The sequence below is a fragment of the Hemiscyllium ocellatum genome, chromosome 38, assembly GCF_020745735.1.
Source record: "Hemiscyllium ocellatum isolate sHemOce1 chromosome 38, sHemOce1.pat.X.cur, whole genome shotgun sequence".
NCBI classification, from domain to species: Eukaryota; Metazoa; Chordata; class Chondrichthyes; order Orectolobiformes; family Hemiscylliidae; genus Hemiscyllium; species Hemiscyllium ocellatum.
The window spans coordinates 3,765,325-3,789,962 of NC_083438.1; positions in this window are offsets into that span (position 1 = coordinate 3,765,325).

Sequence of the window (24,638 nt, forward strand, 5' to 3'; positions counted from 1 at the left end):
ACACTCTGGAATACTGTGGGATTCTCTCACACGCTCTAGGATGACCCAGGGAGATCCTCCACTAGAAGCTGAAAGATACAAAAGACACAAGTTACTGTGAGGGTTTGAAATTAAATTGATGTAATTTAAAAAGAGTCTTATTGAAATAACGTATAGTAAGAGAGCTGGAGGGAGATAATAAGCAGTGAAGAGAAAGGGAGAGCTTAGATTTATGAATAGTTGTATAATATTCACATTTCGAGTTAAAAATAAATTAATGCTATTTTCTTTAAAAAGTGGAATTTAATAGTTTTCTGTCACTCAGATTTTAATAGATTATGTGGTGAAGTGAACTTTTCTGGGTGTTTGGTTTAATTAACAGAGGGGTTCACTGTCATGTTGTAACAAAAGAAACACAATAAAGAACAGTACAGCACAGGAACGGGCCCTTCAGCCCATAATGTTGTACTGAATGTGACATGAAATTAAACTCATCCTCTCTGCCTATCTTTGTTCCATGTCCTTGCATATTCACATGCTTACTCCAAAACCCCTTCAACACCCCTCTCATATCTGCCTCCTCCACCATCCCTGGCAGCATGTTCCAGATTCCTACCACACTCTGTGGAAAACATATTAGCTCTCACATCTCCTTTGAGCTCTCCCCCTCTCCCCTTAAATGCACGTTCTCTAGTAAAGATATTGCAGCTCTGAGTAAAACATTTTGACCGTCAATCCTGTGCATCTCATGATGCTGCGCTGACTGTCCCTAATTAGGTCATTCTTTCCCAAATGTGCATAAATCCTATCCATAATAATTCTGTCCAAATCTTCCCAACTACTGAGGTGAGACTCACAAGGCTATAATTTCCTGGATCCCCTTACACACTCTGGGACACTGTGATTCTCTCTTACACTCGGGGATTCCCTTTAACACCATGGGACTCTGGAATTCTCTCACACAGAGTTTGGGGTTCTCTCACACACACCCTGGGACACTCTGGGATTCCGTTACATACTCTGGGACTCGGTTACACACTCTGGGTTCATTCACACATTCTGTGAATCACCCACACACTATGGGATTCTCTGGGATTCCCTTACACACTCTGGGACACTGGGACACTCTCTCACACACTCACACTCTCTGGGAAATTCTCTCACATACTCTGGGACCCTCTCCAACACACTTTGGGACACTGTGATTCACTCACTCACACACACACACAGAGCCAGGGACTGACTCACTCACTCACGCACAGCCTGGGACTCAATCACACACACACACAGCTGGAACAGACTCACTCACACACACGCATACAGCCTAGGACTCTCACATACACATGCATACAGCCTGGGACACTCTCTCTCTCTCTCTCTCTCTCTCTCTCTCTCACACACACACACACACACACACACACACACAATTTCCTGGATTGTCCCTGTTTCCCTTCTTGAAGAGAGGAAAACCATAAGCTACTCACCAGTCCTCTGCGACCTTTCCAGTGGCTAGCGAGGATTCATAAATCATGGCCAAGTACACAAAAATCTCCCTTCTCGCCTCTCTCAAATAACCTGGGGTAGCTACCATTGGCCCCTCGGGATTAATCGACTTTAATGCTCTTCAATAAATCTAATGCTTCTTTCTAGACCTCAAAAATATCCGAGCACATTAGCGTGCTCCACACAAATCTCATTATCCTCTATAGCCTTTTCCTGGGTGAATGCCGATGCAAAGTAATGATTTAGGATCTCGTCCTCTTCCATTGACTTCAAGGACAAGTTCCTTCCTTTAGTCTTGACTGGCCCGACCTTCTTCCTAGTTAGTGGAAGCTGTGGAAAGGGTTCCGAGGAGATTTACTGGGATATGGCCTGGACTGAAAGGAAGGTCTTCCAAGGTAAGGCTGAGGGAATGGAGGTTGTTCTCGGTGGAAAGAAGAAGGTCGAGAGGTGACTTAATTACCTGCAACAGTAGTAGAATCGCCGACGCAAAGGGCATTTAAATGGGTATTGGAAATACATATGTGTAGTATTGGAAGGGTGTAGGTGAGATAGGCATCAGATTATTTTCACAGGTCGGTGCAACATTGAGGGACAAAACGCCTGCACTGCGCTGTAACCATCCACGTTCATACCCACGTTGTGGGTAATTATCTCCAGAATGATTTGGGATTCACTTTAACCCTACTGTGAAGGGCATGGCCCCTCCTTGCTCTGCTCATTCCCTGTTCAGGTTCCTTCCAATGTTTGTTTTTTTTTTACATTCCTCACATGCCATGCCCAATTCTAGCTTACTAAACCTTGCTTGTTTTCCCCCTTTTGACTAAATTCCCAGCCTCCCTTGTTGTCCAAGCGGTCCTTACATTGCCAGACTTATCCCTCCTCCTTACTGGAACATGCTGGTCGTGAACTCCAATCAGCAGGCCTTTAACTCCCACGTGCCCAATGTGGCATTGTCTGATGACAGCTCCTCCCAATTAACACTCCCTAGCTCCTGCCTAATACTGACATCATTGACAATCCCACAATTTAGAAACAATCCATTTGTTCGTAACGGCCTTAAAAAAACACTTAAGTTGAGATCACTATTTCCAAAACGGTCTCCCACTGAAAGGTCAGTCACCTGGCCAGGCTCATTCGGCAATATAAGGTCCACTATGCACCTTCCCCCTCCTTTACATTACTACTTCAAGAAACCCTCGTGGATACACTTAAACTCTGCACCGTCTCAGCCTCTTGCTCTCAAGTAGTGCCAGCAAATGGTGGGGAAGTTAAAGCCACTTTGAGAACTCTGTTGTTCTTGCCTCTTTCCATAATCTGCCAAGATATTTGTACCTTGAGGTATCGTTGGCAGATTGAGGGTCCTATCGTATAATCCCATTAACTGCATCCTTCTTATCCACGTAGCCTCAGTGGACGAGCCCCTCCAGTATGTCCTGAGTGCAGATGTAATATTCACCCGATTGGTAATGCAACTCCGCCACCTGTTTTACCCTCCTCTCCATCTCGTCTGAAACAATGAAATCCTGGAGTATTGAGCAGCCAGTCCTGTCCTTCTCCGAACCAAATCCCTGGAATGACCACAATATCGGATCTGCACTCTTAATTACCTTAGCTATGTTGCGCCTTGTGTTGAAATAAATACAATCAGCCTTTTCGTACTATGGTGTTTATTTCTCTGTATTTCCTTTCTGATTAATTTGTTTACATTTTTCGACCTTCCTTCCCCCGCCACGTGCTGCCCTGCTCCTGTGGTTCCCAGAACCTTGCTATTCTAGGTTAAACCCTTCCCTTGTAGCTGGAGCGACCCTCCCTGTGAGGATATCAATTCCCCTGTGGTTCAGGTCAACCCTGCTCCAGAAGAGGGTCCAATGATCCAAGATCCTGAAACTCTCCCCCTGTACCAGCTCTTCAGCCATGCATTCATCTCTGCTATCTTTCAATTCCTTGTCTCACAAGCACATGGGACTGGTGGTAACGCAGTGATTACTACCCTCAAGGTCCTGCTTTTCAGTCGTTGCCTACTTCCTGTGCTTACTCCTCAGGAGCTCATCCCTCTTTCTACCCGTGTCGTTGCTAGCAATGTGCACCATGACCTCTGGCCTCCCATTCTCCCAATTCAGAATTTCATGCAAATGCTGAGATGATCTTGACCCAGGCACTAGGGAAACAACACGCCATCCTGGAGTCTTGGACGCAGCCACAGTAAAACCTGTCTCTGCCCCCAACTAGTGGCTCTCCTCCTATTTTCGCTTCGTTGGAGTTTCCCCGACCTTGTTCTACCACAGAGTCAGTTATAGAGTCATAGAATCCTACAGGACAGAGAGAGGTCATTGGGGCCAGACTAATCCCTGGCAACCATAATGTCCATCCATGGCAATCCCACTTCACTGCCCATGCCCCATATCCTTCTAACCCTTTCCTATCCATGTATTTGTCCAAATGCTTTTTAAATATTGTTAATGTACCTGCCTCAGGCACTTCCACTGACAGCTCATTCCGTATGCGTATCAGCATCTGTGTAAAAAAGTTGCTGCTAACGTTCGCTTTTATTCTTTCCCCTCTAACCTTAAACTGATGCCCTCTAGTCCTCGATTCTTCAACACTGGGAAAAAGACTGAATACATTCACCGTATCCATGCCTCTCATGATCATATACATTTCTATAAGATCTCCATTACGTCTCCTGTGCTCTGAAGAAATATATTCCAGCTTGTCCAACCTCTCCCGATAACTCAGGCCATTGAGTTGTGGTGTTATAGACCTGGCTACCGCTGTGCTACTCCCCTGAGAAGCTATCCCAAACAATACACCAACTCTTTCTCCTTAAACATCCCGCATCCAACCCCATCTTTGTCCCCTGTACGCTCCTCCGTGGGTCCTGCTGTTGCTCCAACCCAACCACGCGGACATCCACCTACCTGATGGAACCTGGATGTTTGGACAGGACAAGATCATGGGTGTATTTAAACGCAATGAATGGAAATCTGACATTACATTTGGACTGAATGTAATGTAGAGCAGCGTGAAATGGAGGTGGATGACGTACATGACTTGCTGTAGGGATACTGACAGTAGAATCTGAGGTGATCATGAGGATATGGAGGTAGAATGTGGGAGACAAGCTGGGACGGTATTGGAATGGTTACGGTGACTGGGAACAAATGCTGAATGGAGAGTTGCAGCAGCTGCCGGCCTGACGCTGAAGTGAGCAATCGGAAACTGAGCAAGTGACCACCATCTAATAGGACAGAGAAACTGATCCAACAGCCTGAAACTGACTGCCCACGTGGCTGTCAGTGACTCCAACACAAGTGAATGGAAACATTGCTCAGAGCCTGTTTCTGTAACATTCAACACAACCAGGAAATGGAAAGGGTATAATTAGCTGAAAACAAGGCTCTGTTAGAGTCAAAATCATTCAATGTTCAGTCACTGAATATTCTAATCTGCTGAAAGGAATCTCCCAGAATCACAGCAGGAGAAAACAAGCTTGGCAGAGACCGAATGAAGCCACCGCCTGCATCAAAACAGCTCAGAACAAAGAGGCTGAATTCTCAACGAACTGACAAGCAATCCAGATACTGTCAGAGTTACAGATCGAGTTCAGAATTATTCAGGAAACAGACTTACCAGATACACTGGTCGGTGGTGTGCCCCAAAAATCCATGAAATAGCTTTGTGATATGCCGTTTTTTCGTTGAGAAATGATTCTTTGCTTTTACTAACAAGAGTAGATGTAGAGTTCACTGATCACGAGATGTACAGACTAAGGAAATCTGATCAAGGACTCCCAGGTCAATTAAACTGTTAGTGACAGTCCATCGCACACACCAATAATAGCCTGTGACACAGAGAACAGAACAGATTCGAGCTTAACAGAGACACTCTCACAATGAACATCTGCTGCTTTAATAAAAATGTTACCTGTTTGAAGAAAAGGAACATATCACCAATACAGTGAGACTTTTAAACTGTCCAATATAACTGCGGAGTTTTTAACCAATTCAGTGATCACTGTTTCCATGTATTTTGAAGCTATTTTGAGCAGGGGATGTATCGTGGGTCGGTTGGACCTGCTGGACCAAGGGCTAGTTTCCACACTGGAGGGATTCTATTCAATACAATTGTCCACAGCAGGATGGGTAAGGCCCGAGGGGAGTCTGTACCGGGGAGGGGCTGTGTCCCATAGCAGGATGGGTAAGGCCCGAGGGGAGTCTGTACCGTGAGGAGCTGTGTCCCACAGCAGGATGGGTAAGGCCTAAGGGGAGTCTGTACTGGGGAATGACTGTGTCCCACAGCCGGATGGGTAAGGCCCGAGGGGAGTCTGTTTCGGGGAATGGCTGTGTCCAACAGCAGGATGGGTAAGGCCCGAGGGGAGTCTGTACCGGGAAATGGTCGTGTCCCACAACAGGATGGGCAAAGCCTTGGACAAGTCTGGACCCGGGATGGGTAATGTCGAGGGAAATCTGTACAGGGGAGGTGTTGTGTCCCACATTAGGGTGGGTGAGGCCGGACAGGAATCTGTACAGGGGAGAATGTGTCCCCCACAACAGGATGGGTAAGGCCTTGGACAAGTCTGTACCCGAGATGGGTAATGTCGAGGGAAATCTGTACAGGGGAGGTGTTGTGTCCCACATTAGGGTGGGTGAGGCCGGACGGGAATCTGTACAGGGGAGAATGTGTCCCCCACAGCAGGATGGGTAAGGGCCAAGGGGAGTCTGCACTGGAGAGGGGTTGTGTCCCACAGCAGGATAGGTAAGGCCCCAGGGGAGATTGCACCAGGAAGGGGTTGACTCCCACAGCAGGATGAGTAAGTTGCGAGGGGACTCTGTACCCATGTGGTTGTATCCCTCAGCAGGATGGGTAAGGCCCGAGGGCAGATTGCACTAGGGAGGGTTTGTGCCCCACAGCAAAATGGTTAAGGCCAGTCGAGAGTCTGTACCGGGGAGGGGTTGTGCCTCACAGCAGGAAGGGTGAGGCCCGAGGGTACTCTGTACTGGGGAGGGTATGCGACCCAAAACAGGACAAGTAAAGCTCAAGGGTAGACTGTACCGGGGAGAGTTTGTGTTCCATAGCCAGATGGGTAAGGCCCCAGTGGAGTCTGTGCCAGGGAGGGATTGTGTCCCACATCAGGATGGGGAAGGCCCCAGGGGAGTCTGTACCGGGGAGGGATTGTGTCCCACATCAGGATGGGGAAGGCCTGAGGGGAGTCTGTACCGGGGAGGGATTGTGTCCCACATCAGGATGGGGAAGGCCCGAGGGGAACCTGTATCTGAGAGGGTTGTGACCCACAGCAGGATGGTTACGGCCAGGGGGGAGTCTGTATCTACAAGGGGTTGTGTCCAACAGCAGGCCCGAAGGGAGACTGTACAGGGGAGGAGTTCAGTCCAATAGCAGGATGTGTGAGGCCCCAGGGGAGTCTGTACTGGAGAAGGGATGTGTCCCACAGCAGGATGGGTCAGGCTCAAGATCAGACTTTACCGGACCAATGAAAGGACGGTGGGCGGAGCTGGAGGACATAGCGGGAGGTTGATCCTCCAACTAATCACAGTGAATGAAGGGCGGCACTAGACTAAACCATGTGATCACCCTCGCGCACGGCGCAGAGTCGCTGTAATGAATGTTCGGGAAGTTATGGAGAGAAACGATACGGTAAGGAAAGAAATAAACAGGGAAACGGGAGAAAAACTGTTTTGCTATGAGCGGAGAGGTGTTACAAACATGTTGTGCACGTCAGAAAACGCACATTTGAACGTCCCAGTCCCGTGTTTGCAGTAAATGGGGAATTGCCTCAGTGGCTGCAGGCCTGAGTGAGCGCCGCCATCTTTATTCGGGACAACGATTCACTGGACACGTGCGGAGCCGCCATCTTTGTTGGGGGCAAGGTGCAGCCAGGCGCATGTGCAGCCTTTCTCTGGTACAGAGTCATTGTGATGACAGCAGCCAATCCTGCTCTGATTCACCTCTGGGCTCCCTCAGGACCACTTTGTCAATGTCTAGCTTCCTCAGTCTCAAACCATGGGTGTATTTTTGATCTTTTTAATACTGTATTATTACTTTTATAGACCCTTTGTAAATGAGTTTTTCACTGCGGCCCAGCCCCTGACCATGTGCTGCTCTATTATCAGATTACTTTTTTCTTGAATATTTTTGACAGTCAAGAATTCTTTTTCCAATGAGCAAGTGTATTTTCCTTCCATTTCTGACTATCAAATTCTGCACCATTTTCATTCCTTATAATCCATTTTGCACTCCCTGAAACATCAACTGTGTTTCTCCTTCCACAGATACCAGTGATTAATGCCAAAGCCCTGTTGCCTGTGGAGAGGGTGATGTTTGACTTTCTTATACAGCTGCAGTTTGTGTGGTGAAGGTGTTCCCACAGTGTGGTTGGGTAAGAGACATTACAGAGTATTCACTACAGCAACAGTGATGATTTGAAAATAATGTCCAAATCATGAACAGTTTGTAGTTTTATTATCATGCGTATAATTTCACAAAAATAGTATTGAGAGCTTTAGACATAAGGCCAGAGATAGCAATATTAGGTCAGGTGACCAAAAGCTTTGCCAAAAAGTAGGTTTTGAGGGATGTCTCAACGGTGGAAAGCAGACCTGTGAGGTTTTGTCTGCAAATTCCAGACCATGTTGCTTTAGCAACTGTAGAATCAGCCACAACGAATTAACAAATCGTTGGGAGTCTCGAAGAAAATGAGTTGTCGAGGTCTCAAAGGATGTGTGGTGCAGGGAGCTAGGGATGATCACAGCCAGGCATCGAATCAAAAATGAGAATTTTAAATTGTTGTTGCTTATGACTAGGAGCCTTTTGACGAATGAACATGTTTGGGGAGAAAGTGAGCACGTGGGCGATAGAGCTTTCAATTTTTCTTGAGATTAAAGGGAGGTTGAATTTGGGAGGCTGGCCAGCAGTGTGCTTGGATAATTAAGTCTGGAGATAACACACGATGGATGATAGTTTCAGTATATGAGCTGAGATGAGGGTGGAATCAGCTAGAAATAGTGGTGTTGGAGTGGGAATGGGCTGTCACTCTCACCTCACCTCTGGGATTCAGCTGGTTGTCAGGTTGTGAATCAGGCAGTCAGACAATCGGGAGCTGAGTGGCCATGGCGCAGGAGAAAAATGATGTCTCATGAATACGGAGGAATCAGGGAAAGAACAAAAGAAAAAGAATGAAAAAGGGAACCCACAATAGGATCCCTTAATGTGTTTGCCGCCCCCATATACTACTCCCCGGAACGAGCCTACAGCTCCCGAAGTTGAGCCGAGTCCACACATAGAAAGGGGAACGGACTCTGAGCTAAAAGATGCAGAACCTGGGGGGCGGGGTGGTTCAGAATCACTCGAGCCACCTCACGTAAAGGAGGGGCAGAGATAATGGAAAATGTAAAATAATGTCCCTTAAGAGAATTTGAATATGTAAATACTCTCTTAACCATCAGTGACGTTAGGGTCTTTAAAAAGGAAATGAAAAGTTTAAGATAAATTCTCAAATGTTGACCCACAATTGGAAAAATAATGACAGAGACGATAGGGAGTCAATGCGAGATAGAACATAGAACATAGAAAAATACGGCGCAGTACAGGCCCTTCGTCCCTCGATGTTGCACTGATCCAAGCTCACCTAACCTACACAAGCCCACTTTCTTCCATATGCCTATCCAATGCCTGTTTAAATGCCCATAAAGAGGGAGAGTTCACCACTGTTACTGGCAGGGCATTCCATGAACTCACAACTCGCTAAGTAAAGAATCTACCCCTAACGTCAGTCCTATACCTACCACCCCTTAATTTAAAGCTATGCCCCTTCGTAATATCTGACTCCGTACGTGGAAAAAGGTTCTCATGGTCAACCCTATCTAAACCCCTAATCATCTTGTACACCCCTATCAAGTCACCCCTAAACCTTCTTTTCTCCAATGAAAACAGCCCCAAGTGCCTCAGCCTTTCCTCATACGATTTTCCTACCATGCCAGGCAACATCCTGGTAATCCTCCTCTGCACTCGTTCCAATGCCTCCACGTCCTTCCTATAGTATGGCGATCAAAACTGCACACAATACTCCAGATGCGGCCGCACCAGAGTCTTATACAACTGCAACATGACCTCAGGACTCCGGAACTCAATTCCTCTACCAATAAAAGCCAGTAAGCCATATGCCTTCTTCACAGCACTAGTTACCTGATCTCAGAGAAATGCTAATATTATTAAAGAGGCTGTACCTAGATCACAAACCTTTGTTAAGGCCTTTTAAGTACGACAAGAGAAGGACGAAACCCCTTCTGCATTTCTTCAAAGGCTCAAGGAGGCTTCAAGGAAGTATTCGGGAATGGATCCCGATAATCAGATTTCACAGGGGCTCTTAAAGGTCCAGTTTGTAACTAAATCATGGCCAGATATACAAACGAAACTTCAGAAATTAGAGGGATGGGGTGAAAAACCAATAGAAGAACTGCTACGTGAGGCACAGAAAGTCATTTAAAAAAGCAAGAGGAGAAGCAGAAACAGAAAGCCAGAATGATGGTGGCTGCAGTAGAGAAATAACAAAAAGGCAGCAGGAACATGAGGATGATTGGAAGAAAAGGGGGAAATATGAAAAGTAAAAGCCAAACATTAAGGAAGGGAGACAACAGGCAGGATGTTATTATTGCAGCAAAATGGGACATTTCAGATGAGATTGTCCAGATCACCAAAGGGAAAAAAGAAACGGTTTTCCTGATGACTTTTGAGGACGAATAGGGGGGTCAAGGGTTCCTTCCTCTTGAGACCCACCAGGAACCCTTGGTAAATCTAAAGGTGGGACCAAAAGGGGAGGAGACAGTATGTTTGTTTGATACTGAAGCGGCCCGGTCATCCCTAAGTTTTAGACCTACTGGCCTTAAATTAACTCACCAAAGAATCAGTGTTTTTGGAATAAAAAATGAAGCATTTTTAGTACCCATTTTTGAGCCAACTTTAATTACCTGAAGTAGTGAAGAAATAACAGGACAGTTCTTATATATCCCTGACCTCGGGAGCAATCGACTGGGTAGAGATTTGTTTATTAAATTAGGCCTAAAAGTAGAGGTAGAAAATCATAATGTGACTGTAAACATGGCCGTGTTAACATCGAGTGATGAAAAACAAATTTGTTCGGTAAAATACCATGTGACCATCAAGGGTTTAGTGTGATAGGTTTAAAGGATGCATTCTGGGCTTGTCCTCTAGCCACATAAAGCCATGAAATGTTTGCTTTCGATTGGGAGGATCCATACACGTGTAGAACACAACAGTTCCGCTGTGGAATCCCTTAATTTGTTTGGATAAGTACTGGAGCAAGTCCTTGACCAAATTACAATGCCCAAGGGGACGATACTGTTACAATATGTGGATGATCTACTTGTATCTGGACGAAAGAGAAATGAGGTGAGCGAGGCTATCAATAGACTGTTAGATATCATAGGGAAACAGGATCTAAAGGTATCCAAGAACAAGTTACAATATGTAGAAAATGAAGTAAAATACTTAGGACATCTTATTGGTGAGGGCACTAGGTGCATTAGCCCCGAAAGCATTAACGGGATATTAGAACTGCCCCTTCCGACCACCAAACTAGAATTACGGAAGTTCTTGGGGCTGGTGGGCTTTTTTAGATTACGGATAGAAGCGTACACCCAGAAAACGAAGGGGTAATATTACAAATTGACAGAATCTGAATATGAAAAACTACAATGGACAGAAGAAGAAAAGGAGGGATTACAGGAATTAAAACAAAGCTTGATACAAGCTCCCGTGTTAGCCCTCCCTTCCATTGAGAAACCCTTCCAGTTTTTTGTGGCGATAAATAATGGAGCAGCAGTAGGAGTGCTAACCCAGAAAACAGGAGGAAAGAAACAACCCATAGCCTTCCTGTCCAAAATTCTAGGCCCTGTCTCGAGAGGTTGGCATACAGGCGGTCCCGGCCACTGCCATTCTAGTAGAGGAGAGCCACAAACTAACCTTCGGAGGAGCGCTAGGTGTTAGCACTCCCCATCAAGTCAGAATAGTGTTAAATCAAAAGGTAGGAAGATGGTTGGCGCCTCAAGAATTCTAAAATATGAAGCTATCCTTATGGAGAGACACGACCTGGTGTTAACAACAGACGCTTGTTTGTACTCAGCCATCTTCATGTGGAAGGGAGAACCCCAAGACACGCGAGAAACAGAACATGACTATTTAGATATTATCGAGTATCAGACTAGAACAAGAGCAGACTTAAAGGACATTCCCCTACATGAAGGAGGTAGACTGTTTATAGACGGGTCGTCAAGAGTAGTACAAGGAAGAACACATAATGGATATGCAGCAGTAGACGGTTACCTAATACGGGGTCAGCCCAAACTTGCGATTTTTATGCCTTAAACTAGGCCTTAAAGCAATTAGAAAATCGGGATGGGACAATTTACACTGACTATAAGTATGCTTATGGGGTGGTCCATACCTTCGATATAACATGGCAAGAACGTGGTCTAATCAATAGACAGGGAAAGGAATTAATACACAAAAGAGTTGATAGGACAAATGTTGAAAAGTTTGGAATTACTCCAGGAAATAGCTATTGTCCTTGTACCTGGGCATCAGAAGGGGAACGCTTTAGAAGCAAGAGGGGAATTACCAACTGTAGAGTTCAATGATAAGAGTTTAAAGAATTATATTGTGGCACGCGGGCTTTTTTCTCTATCTTTAGGAAGAAGAGTCTGTTGACCCAGACACCTCCACTTGAGTTCGCCGTACATCGAATACAGCCAGGTGAATGGGTCCTGATCAAAACCTGAAAAGATACCAAACTGCACCTAAGCTGGGAGGGACCGACCCTAACCGTCCTGACTACTGAAACAGCCTCTCGAACTGCTGAAAAAGGGTGGAGTCATCACGCTCGTGTTAAGGGCACAGTGGATGCTCCTTCCCCTTCTCCAGAGTGGCAAGCTCATCTTACAGACAACCCTCTGAAAATCAAGCTGAGTAAAAAAATGGACTGAGATAAGAGACTATTAAGTATTGGTTAAAATATTGTATCTCAAAACAATTGTAAGTGTTGCGTGCACTCACTCCTCCCTGGCATACAAAGGGTTAGGGAATAGACAGATAGGGCTGAAGCTGAAATGAGTGGTCAGCTTTATATTGTTATGATAATACTGGCGCGAGCTGCCGGGGGGGGGGGAGAAATCATTTTACTGTATTATGTCAAAATTATGCTAAACTAAAAAGGCATACCAACTGCTGGGTATGTGCGGAGATCCCACACCATGGGGAATCCGGAATTCCTCTCACGATAATACCACTTACCAAAGAAGAAGTGTACGACATACAACAATTTGACTCGGGCTCAAATGATACAAAATGGGAATTTGAGAGGGGTAATTATAACTTTGCGGGATGGTTCCCTCGACCAGCCCCGAAAACCCTGAGAGCTATCGATGGCCTTAAAGTCTTACCACTGAAAGGAGCAGTAAATACCACTTGTTTCTATAATCAGAATGATATCACACACTTCCAATTAGGAAAATCATCTTGTGTATTCCTGATGAAGGGCTCATGCTCGAAACGTCGAATTCTCTGTTCCTGAGATGCTGCCTGGCCTGCTGTGCTTTGACCAGCAACACATTTGCAGTTGTGTCTACACCAGTCAAGCCACTGCCACGACCATTCCCCAAATATTAAACGGAACAGATTGGGTATGCGGCCTGAAGACCTATCGACTTATTCCCAGAGAAAAATACATTTGTGTGACTGAATGTGTAACAATACATGCATGTTATGATGTTGATCAAACACTGCCTTAAAACCAGAAAGGCTGGAGTGGCTGCTGCTACCTTGCCTATATAATTCTCCATTTGACACTGTTAGAGGGAGCCCTAAAAATACCTCGGAATAAACAGGGAGGAAGGCGGGTAAAAAGTGAGGTCTGCAGATGCTGGAGATCAGAGCTGAAAATGTGTTGCTGGTTAAAGCACAGCAGGTTAGGCAGCATCCAAGGAACAGGAAATTCTACGTTTTGGGCCAAAGCCCTTCATCAGGAAGGCGGGTAACCCAGGAAGTAACCAAAGGGGATCGCCTCCTCTGGACTTTGATACCATGTATGGGACCACTCGAGCAGGAATAGAACTACAAAGTTGGCATCTTCCCTGGAAGAGGTGGCCAATAATCCTGCCGATTGATTGGCCGAAACCCAATCCGAAGTGGCAGCCATAACCACCGAAATGATTGCCACTAGAGTAATGACCCTCTAGAACAGGATGGCTCCGGATTATATTCGAGCAGAGAAGGGTGGTACCTGTGCACTAATTGGAGAGGAATGTTGTAACTGAGGTCTCCTCTAACATTACTGATATCTCCAAATATGTGTGAGACAACATCACCAAGATAAGGGAGGCCGGAAATTGGTACCAGAACGAAAAAAGATGGGAATGGGGGAATTGGGGATTGACTGGTTGGGGAGGGTGGTTAGTCAATCTAGCTATCTATGGATTATTGATATTAGTGGGTCTGGTGGTAGGGTTCAATGTCCTAAAATGGGTAATGAGCCGACTGATGACATCCCATGGGGAAGGAACCCAAATAAATCATCAGATGCTTTTACAATCAGCAGGTGATATGCAACAAAGCGAAAGTCAAAGAATGCTTCTCGAATTTGAGGGACGAACAACACAAATGTAAAATGTAAGATTGTGAACCTCATCGCCAAAAAGGGGTTAGAGGGCAGGAAATAAGAAAATGGATTAAAGGAGACTTAGGAAGTGCAGAAACTGCAGATTTTTAAAAAGGAGGAATTGTGGGAAATAAGAAATGTAGTTTTCTGCAGGCGACATGGAAATGTAATTGTTGTAAGTGTTAGTGCAGTGTAATTTCTGTAGATGGGGAGGGGTGAGACATGATACAAACGGTCATGGAATTCTTGTAGCATGTAGTATACTTAAGGATAAGATTTTAATGAATATAGAGGGTCTTCTAAAGAAGTAGTTTTAAAGAAAATAGTTTTATGCTAGGAAATAGCTATGGAGTGTTGTAGCTGACGACAAAAGTAGAAGTAAGGGTATTTTCACAATAAAGCTTATAGTAACAAGACAAAGAATGCAGACATCCCGGAACGGCTTGGTACAGACATAAGGGAATTGAAACACAAGTGAGGTAACCGACTTGTGGACCAATGGGAAAAGGGAGGCGTGAGCCTGCAACACACAAACTGTACAAAAATGATTGTATAACTGATATCTTTGCACTCTTTGCCAGACTAGCAGTGTGCCCGACTTACAAGTTTGGAATAAATTGTCCTTGTTTCCATGGCGTTGTCTCCGGCTGATTTATAAGTGAGTTTTGTTTCTAACACATTAACAAATGCCTATTAAAAAGCATTACAGAAAAGTATTTAGACTTAGATGCGCAGTTAGTTAGTTTTAGGAATTAGCTTCAAGATATGATGTTCACTGCCCATTAATTGTCAAGTCCTGACAGTAAGAGTAGCTGTACAATTTTACACAATATAACAAATTTTATAACACAAGTCTTATTACTGATTTTATAGTAAGTAAGTTAAAACTAACTGTCATTTGTATTTCTTTATGCATAAATAATTAGGACTGTGAACAATAAGAGGAGTAATTGACTTTGGTAAGCTAAAATATAACAAACAATAGAATTCAAAATGTCAAACCAGATAAGGCATCCTGAGAGGCCCGAGGGAGTGTAGCAATAACTTTGGAATCTGAATGAATGAGATGCGTGGAAAGATCCCAAGGCCTGGAGATTATAGTGGTAAAAACAACGAGGTAAAAACAATGACTGCAGATGCTGGAAACCAGATTCTGGATTAGTGGTGCTGGAAGAGCACAGCAGTTCAGGCAGCATCCATTGAGCAGCGAAATCAACGTTTCGGGCAAAAGCCCTTCATTGTGCTCTTCCAACACCACTAATCCAGAATCTGGAGATTATAGTATCTGTTAAACAACATGAGATGATAAGAATCTGGGAATGCCCATTAGGATGCCCATCTGTGATTATGTGTTTGGTTTGTGTGTCTGAATGAGGAGCAGAGGGCTGTCACATTACATGTGCATAACAAGGCTGCTTTTTACTGTCCATGTTACAGTGTGTCATGGACCTCCCTTCCGAGATTGGCCTCGGTGGACGATCCCTTCATTAACTGGTTGCTGCGAGAGTAAACATCTGAGCCCAGCCTGCCTCCTGAGTCCTCATTCCCTGTCAGGGGACAAACACTTCTACAGCTACGATGACATTTCAATTCAATACAAATATTTATTGTGTGTGAAATGATTATATGTTGAGCAATATCATTTTCATGATAAAATTGCTTTACATTTGCTTTTGTTTGGTGTATAAGAAAATAATGGGATATATCCATTTGTTCTTTAGTTCAACTAACACTACATTTTAAATTATGGTAAAAAATACAATTGGGGAAACGGGAACTAGTGTTCAGCTCAAATGTCACATGAAATGATTGTTTCCTTTTTTTCAATCATGTGTCCTCCAAAATGATTTCTTATTTTTAATTCATTTTAAGAAACTTTTATTTCATTTCATTTTAAGAAAAAATTTGATTGGAGATGTTGAAAATGTTCCTTTTCCTTTGATGTTAGTCGTCAGTGACAAATACTCACACAATTATGAGAATTCCTTTCTGTTCTAAATGTCATTGACTCTACCTTTTGTTCACAGTAATAGTCCTTTTCATGGCCTAATTCCTTTCCTCCTAATTCTGAAATAAATGTCAAAGCATTTATTGTGATAAAAGTCACATTAATAAAATGGACATGACTCTTTAAGAAAACTATTGGAAACATGAGATGATAAGAATCTGGGGATGCCCATTAGGATGCCCATCTGTGATTATGTGTTTGGTTTGGGTGTCTGGATGAGGAGAGGGCTGTCACATCAGATGTGCATAAACATGCAGCCTTTTACTGTCCATGTTACAGTGTGTCATGGATCTCCCTTCTGAGATTGGCCTCGGGGGACGATCCCTTCATTAACTGGTTGCTACACGAGTCAACATCTTCCAATTTATATGTTGCTTAAAACAATGCTTCTACTTTATCACAGATATTGACTGTAATAAAATCATGCAAACAACAAAGATTTTGTCATTCTAAAAATCTTGAAGTTTCCTTATTTTAAATTTGTGTGAAAGTGCTTTTAGATTTGACTTACAGTGTGGAAACAGGCCCTTCGGCCCAACAAGTCCACACCGACCCGCCGAAGCGCAACCCACCCATACCCCTACATTTACCCCTTACCTAACACTACGGGCAATTTAGCTTGGCCAAATCACCTGACCCGCACATCTTTGGACTGTGGGAGGAAACCGGAGCACCCGGAGGAAACCCACGCAGACACGGGGATTGAGTCGGGAATTGAACCCGGGTCTACAGGCGCTGTGAGGCAGCAGTGCTAACCACTGTGCCACCGTGCCGCAATTTCAAGCTACATCCATTTTGTAGTATAATTCAGCAAACATAAATTTTAAATTTGTGGAAATCTCCATTTTTGCAAAATGAAAGTAATCTTCAGTTTATATAACACATTAAATGACCTTTTTTTCAAATCATACGCTCGCAAAATGATTATTGGTTTCATATCATTGTAAGAAAAGAACTGCTTTCAACATTTTTTTGTCTTTTCTGTCCCAACATTATTCATCATTGTACATAAATTACACAATTATTATAATTCCTTTATGTGCCAAATGTCATTGACTGCATCATTTGTTCACTTTCATGCTCACTTTCATTATCTATTAACTTTCTTCCAAATTCTGACACAAATTGTCTAACTCTGATCATAATATTCATCATCTAAATTAAAATAACATGTCTCCATGAAGAAACCATTTGATAGAAATTCACATTTCTTGTGTTACCTGTATGTTTTAGTAAAGAAAGAAAAAATTGTTCTATAATCACTGAATGGCTCACTTTTTCTACAATTCATAACGCTAGTTACTGTATTTTCTTCCACAATTTACCAATTTTAATAAATATCCAATCAACATCACAGCAAAGTGCTTTTAAAATGTTGAATAATTTTAATTCCGCATATTACAACATTAATTATCAAGTCATTGTCATGATAATAATTACGCAATTATTTAAGAAAGCCTTTTGAACAAGTAAAGTGAGATTCACATTTTAATTTAACCAATTGTTTCTGAATACCAACACTGCAATATGAAACTTTTTTTTCAGGTCAAGCATCCCACAATGGATCCATTGACTTCCCATCCAACATTAATTGTACATGTCTAATGTTTGCTCATCTGAATGATCACCATAATCACAAACGTTAAATTCACAGACCTGCAATTACTTTTCACTGCACTGCAATAATTCCTGTTTGTTTGCACATATTCCTCAGCCACATAGCAAAACGAGATTTCTCATTATTTCTAAATTCATTGATCGAATTTTATGATTCAGTTGTTGCTCATAGCTAATAATTATTCAATGCAGTATTTGCCGTAAATGTCTAATTATGGCTCTTTACATGAATAGCTAAATATATTGTAGTGTACAATCTCTCAATCATTGTTAATATTAATTCTTGTTTTACCCATGGAAACATAGTTGAATGCATTTCAATATATTTCACTTCGAGACGAACTCTTAATGTATTTATGATTACAATAAGATTTAAGTATTTTTCATACAACAAAATCATGTAAAATTCCTGAGTTTTGTTAAGATAAATGAAAAAGAATTAACATTTCTGTATTGTCTCATTAAACAATGACAAAGCATTTTGCATTTTTCGAAGTTGAGCATTTTTGCAAAGAAGGGATGTTGTCTTCAGCTGAATAATCGCATTGAATGACTGCTTATTCTCTTCGAGTTCCCAAGCAAACAAATTAACTAATTCTGCTGGTTGTAAATTCCTGGAAAGTATTTGAGAATGTTGCAGTTTTAAAGATGAAGAAGTCTATGTGATCGTACTGATTTTTTTTATTGGAAAGAGCTTAATTCAAACATTTCAGGCACATACATTGCTATTCTGTAGTGTTACAAAGATGAAAATCAAGTCAACTTCTTCATCAGTAAAATAAACAAATGTCACTTCCCGTTATTCATTAATTAGCTAATCTCCAAATTTATTGTTAAATAATACAATTCACGTGAATATTGTTGTGTCCTTTGACTATATTAATTTTCTAATTATTGCTCATTCATGATTTGTCAGGGAGTTTTATTTTTTTGTTTTCCATTCACCTAATCATATTGAATGTAAGATTGATACACTTTGGCAATATCAGAGAGTGTTCGTTTGAAATTTGACTTTGCACATCTCTTACTTATCTCACTTCTTGCATGGGGGCTGACCGTTGAGAACAGTGGATGATTGGTTAGCGCTCCTATATTACAGTGTTATGCGCGAGGGTTCGATTCCATCATTGGTCACATGTGTGTGGAATTTGCAATGTTCTGGTTTTCCCCCACAAACCAAAGGTGTGCAGGTTAGGAAAATTGGCCGTGTTTTGTTCAGGTATGTATAGGTTAGGTGCATTAGTCAGGGGTAAATGTCCTGTAATCTGAAAGCAGAATGGTGCTGAGTGCATTATTCTTTGGAAAGTCAGCATAGACTTGTTTGGCCAAATTGCCTGTTTCTACACAGTAGGGATTTCGTAACCTTAGAATTGTGTTTCGCTAAACAAAACTGACATTTTTTTAAAAATATGTTGCCTTTAAAACTTATCTTTAACAGTCAATTGTCAATCTTGTAAAATATCTCAATGTTCCTGAAATCAATGTTCAAACAAAACATTGCACATGAAGCCACACAAAAATCTTCATGATCATCTAATTACTGTTCAGTGGAATAATCACAGTAAATATCTTACTGTTCCTGAGATTAATCACCACTATCACAGTAAGGATCTGGTTATCATTCCCTCCAATAAATGTAATTGTTTTTCTCTGGTATTTCAGTTCAGTCATTATACACCATACTGGATGTTCAGAGCATGGTTATTCTTTATTATGAATGGCCAAGGGTTCTAACGGCAAGAGATATTGTTCGATCTGATTTGTTGCATGTTCTCAAACAGGTTTTAACTATCAAAAAAAGTGTTAATGTGGTCTTGTTCAATTTTGATGCCAACCTTTTTAGTTCACGTTCATTAAACATGTTTGGAGAACGTGAGGAAAGCTGAACCTGAAGATCAGAGCCAAGAGTGTGGCATTGGAAAAGGGCAGGCACGTCCAAAGAGAAGGAGGATCGACACTTTGGGCTTTAGGTCATCATCAGAAAAGATTCCGAATGAAGAGCTTATGCCCAAAGTGTCGATTCTGCTTCTCCTCAAATGCTGACTGACCTGCTGTGTTTTTCCAGTGCCACACTCTTGACATGAGAAATATTTGGCTGAATATTCAGAGGTAATACTAAAAGTTGCCTCTGTCAAATTAATTTACTTTGTTTTCTATTCACTGAAGTTTACATGTTAATTGCTTCTCTTGTTCTTCTTAAATCTGATACAAATCTCAAAATACAGAACACGTTAAAATTCACGTGAACTATAAATTTGCATTCTCAACAAGAAAGGCAAAATAGAATTCTTGAACAGCCTACACATTTAAATGAAAAAAAATTCCTTCCAAAAAATGTTTGCATGTCTGTATCTTTGTTTCAATTCAATAATCCTGCACATAGTTTATAATTGCCAGTTGATCTCTCTGAATGAATACCTAATCAATGTCAATGTAACCACCTGAAACATTAATAACAGGTTGATAAGTGGGTGTTAAAGATCTTATTTGAAGTCAACAAATGTTTGGAATTTACTCGAATTCCACCAGGAAGCATTCTTGAATCATAATGCAAGAAGTGAGATATGTGAGAGATGTGCAAACCTTATTTTTAAATGAACACACTCCAATATTGTCAAGACATTTCATCCTTACGGTCAAATGAACAGGTGAATGGAAAAATGAAAACAATTCCCTGACAATTCATAAATTAAACAGCAATTACAAATTCACTTTGATTAAAGGACAGAGTAATATTTAGATGCATCATAACATTTAGTTACAAAGTAGGTAACCAGCTGACTGACAAGTAATAGGTGTTGCATTTGTTAGTTTACTGACGAAGATATCAGCTTTATTTCAAATTTATAGCACGACAGAATAATGTTTAATGTGTTTCAATTGTTTGGACTTGCCCCTTTGTAACAAAAAGAAAGATCAATCACATTACTTAAATCTTTAATTCTGCAACAGTTTCAAATATTGTCCAGGAACATATAAGCAACAGAACTGGATACAGGTATCCCCACAATCCGAAAGTAGAGCGTTATTATAAAATCTTACATAAGCTGAAAAGGTATAAATCAAAGAAGTATTCATTTATATGGGAACCATCTCCTTTTTTTTGTAAAAGTGAAAATCCTCTTCAGATTTCTTTCAGTTAGAGAAAACAGGGACAGATGTTAGTCTTTTGTAAAAGCAAAGAGGCTAAAGCGAACTTTCCAAAAGTGGGGGATACCTGTACACATATTTCTTGGTAAACTGATACAAATAAGGATCAGATTTTGTGATTATTGATATAATAGATAGAAGCGGATTTAATGTTGGATTGAAAAGCAATTCAGTCTGTGCTTAGGTACTTTCTAATCGACATTCAGAGCAACTCTTGATATATTTCTGTTGAAGGTGTGATTGGAAACCGTCCCTCGGGTCTAGTAATAGAGACACAACCACAGCCCCACAAGCTCCTTTCATAATGTTCCCACTCAGGACGGACAGGACTGTAATATTATGTTTAATGTGGCTAATCAAATGAAAACTGATCAGCTGTTTATTGTAGCAATTTGAATGGGAATTAATTCGGTAGTTTCTGTGTGTAATGGACTAGAAATTAAACAATATTTTACGATAACAATAGAATAAATGAATGATAGTCTTAAATAAACAGGAATCTCATGGCAATTCTTTGAAAGACAAATTGACAAAACTGTGTGATCATTGTACTTTGATTTTAAAAATGCATCAGTCATTCAATGTGAATATTCAGCTGAAGACAATTTCTCTTCCTTTCAACAATGTACAACTTCCACAAATTCAAACTGAACAGGCATTGAAAAAGGAAGGAACAAGCAGGCGGTAATTCTATTTTCTGTACATAAACGTGCGATGAATTTTAAATAAGTTATATATATGTAAAAAAATCTTAGTGGTTCGAAATACAATAAACATTAACATGAAGTGAACTATAATCAAATCAATTTAACTGTGTTTTCTCAGTGAAAATAACGTTCAATATTCAAAGTAATCGAGTGATTGTACACTGCAATATCTTTACATTAATTCATTGCTGAGACATAATTCCATATGTATACTCCGTATAGTGAAGCAAACCTGTGCCAGGAGTCAGAGGGGGTAAAGGAGATCCTTAATGAGGACTTTGCTTCAGTATCACGAGTGAGTGGGACCTTGTCCTTTGTGAGGACAGCATGAAACAGGCTGATATGCTCGAACAGGTTGATGTTAAGACGGAGAATGTGCTGATCATATTGAAAACTCATGGGGATTGATAAGTATCCTCGGCCAGAAAGGATATAACTTAGATCGTTATGGGAAGCGAGGGAAGGGATCACTGTGTTTTGGTGATGGTCTTTACATCCTTACTGTCCACTGGAGTCATACAGATGGTTAGAGGGTTGCAAACGTTATTCCCTTATTCAAGAAAGGCAATCGAGATCATCCTGGGAATCATCGATGAGTCAATCTTACATCAGTTGTGGGCAAATTATTGGAGAGGTTTCTGAGAGACAGTATTTATGATTATTTGGAAAAGCATAGATTGATTAGAGATGGTCAGCATGGCTTTGTGAGCATCAGGTTATGCCTCACAAACCTTATTGAATTATTTGAGGATGCGACAAACACGTTTGTGAGGACAGAGCAGTGGATGTGGTGTGTCTGGATTTTAGCAATGTGTTTGATTAGGTTCCCCATGGTAGGCTTGTTTAGAAAGTAATGAGGCATGGGATGCAGGGTTATCCTGATATCATGATTCAATGTTGAGACGTTCGTGTCAGAGACTGCAAGGGGGTGAGTGAGAGAGAAAGAAATAAGAAAAAAGCAGAAAGGAAAGGAACTGGTGAGCAGAGGAGCTCCAACTGTAGTTTCTCACCCTGCCAGCATCGTATTGGGTGAGCTAGAACACAGACGAGTCAACCAACGGCCTTACACAGTCATACGCGCAGAATCATACCTTACAATGTCCCAGGCACCACCATCATCATCCCTGTATATCCTGTCCCACCAGCAGGACATGGATGTAACTGAAATGCTGAAACATGCAGGGCTCGGGACTAAGGTCTGCAGAATGGGATCAATGTGATTTATTTGACATTTCTCCAGAATATTAAACTCCAGTCCAATTAGAAAATTTATTAACATCATCATCAGACTTGAACTCCAAATGTCAGATAAGAAATATCAGAAAATTACAGCACAGGTCATGCCACTTGGCCCATCCTATATGTGTAGCTTGTAAAAGAACTTCCATGGTTTTACAGCGTTCTGTACTCACCAACGAGAGCAACATTTTCAGACTGTGAACTCTGCCCTCTATGTTGTTATAATCTGTTTTTCCAAAGTATTACTTTGACAGCTGCATGTCTTGTTTCCTGGTTTATTTCCCAGCCCTAACTCCATTCCCTGTGGCCTTGAGGGACTGCCATTTCTGCTGTTTAATCTCACCCCTATTCCCCTGTGTGACAGAATGTCTTTTTTCTTTGTCTGACCCCCACCTTGCTCACAACCTGTTACATTTCTGATGGTTCACAGGCCTCTGTGACATCACTGTGTCCTTTGGGTCAATGACACGAGTTTTGAATTCTCTTCCTCCAGAGATAATTGGAAATCTTTCTAATTGCAGTTTCCCCCAGATTTTATTTTTAAAAACAGAGCATTTGTGTCAGAGTCAAATATTTGTGAGCCTTCATCCACAATTCCGAGCATTTGGATGTAATCTGTGACCCTTCCACAGATGTGCAGGTTTGCTCTATTGGCCGTGCTAACATGGCCTGTAGTGTGCAGGTTCAGCCGGTTGGGTTAGCCATGATAAATGTGGGGTTATGGAGGCAGGGTTGGAAAGCAGGTCATTGTAGACTCGATGGATCGAATAGCCTCTTTCTGCACCTATGGGGTTATGTAACTCTAACTTGTTGTGATTGTCATCATGTTTTCCTAATGCCAGGTTCATTCAGGTCAGGTACACACGATGCCTCTGTGTTTCTGTGGGTGCTCACTCAATCCTTTACTTCCGTTTTATATCAATCTCACACTGTATGTGAGGGTGAGAATGAATTTGTAAATGCAAATACTCCAACCGAAACCCCTCACAGGTCAGGAACTGTTTCTGCTGCTGGCATCACTCACAAGGAACAGAAAAATAATAAAGGATTCATCACAAATCTTACAGGAACATAGACATTATAATTACCAGGAAAGCCTGAACAACTCAAAATGTTTTTCTCAAGAAAAGAGGAGGCTGAGGGACAACCTGGCATAAGGAGGAAGCTTTGTTTTTACGGGCTCAGAGATTTGAGGTTGGAATCATTGGGTCTGGAGCATGTTTCATTGCCCCAGGTCAAAGTTGTGATCTAAATGAGTATCTTTCTTTTGGTCTTTCTGTCTGAGTTAACAATCAGATGGACAGGTCAATGTCTGAGTATCTTACCAAATCCCGCATTAAATCTCTATCCCCCCACAATCTCAGGTGCCTCACCACTCACTGGGTCACAGAGAAAGTCTGCCGTTACAATGAGAACTGTCTTTGCTGTCGCCTCTCCTCGTAGTTCCGCCTAATCCCAACTTCCCTTCATTAAATCCTATAGTCCATCCACATGGGCTTGTTGAAGAGCATGACAGGAAAATGGATTGAAACGGAGAGTTCAATAGCCAGAATGAGAGAGGAAGGAGGAAATAAATGGGGTTTGTGGATCCCAGGGGATACAGACTCCGGGCTGAGTCCTTTGTGAGCATTCCCGCAGTAATACGAGACAACATTCCATGTTGAGAGTTAAACTCGGGTGGCAGGTGAGGGAGCCACTGAACATGAGCAGGTTTAGTTCAAACACAGGAGGTTTGTTCAGTCAGTAACAG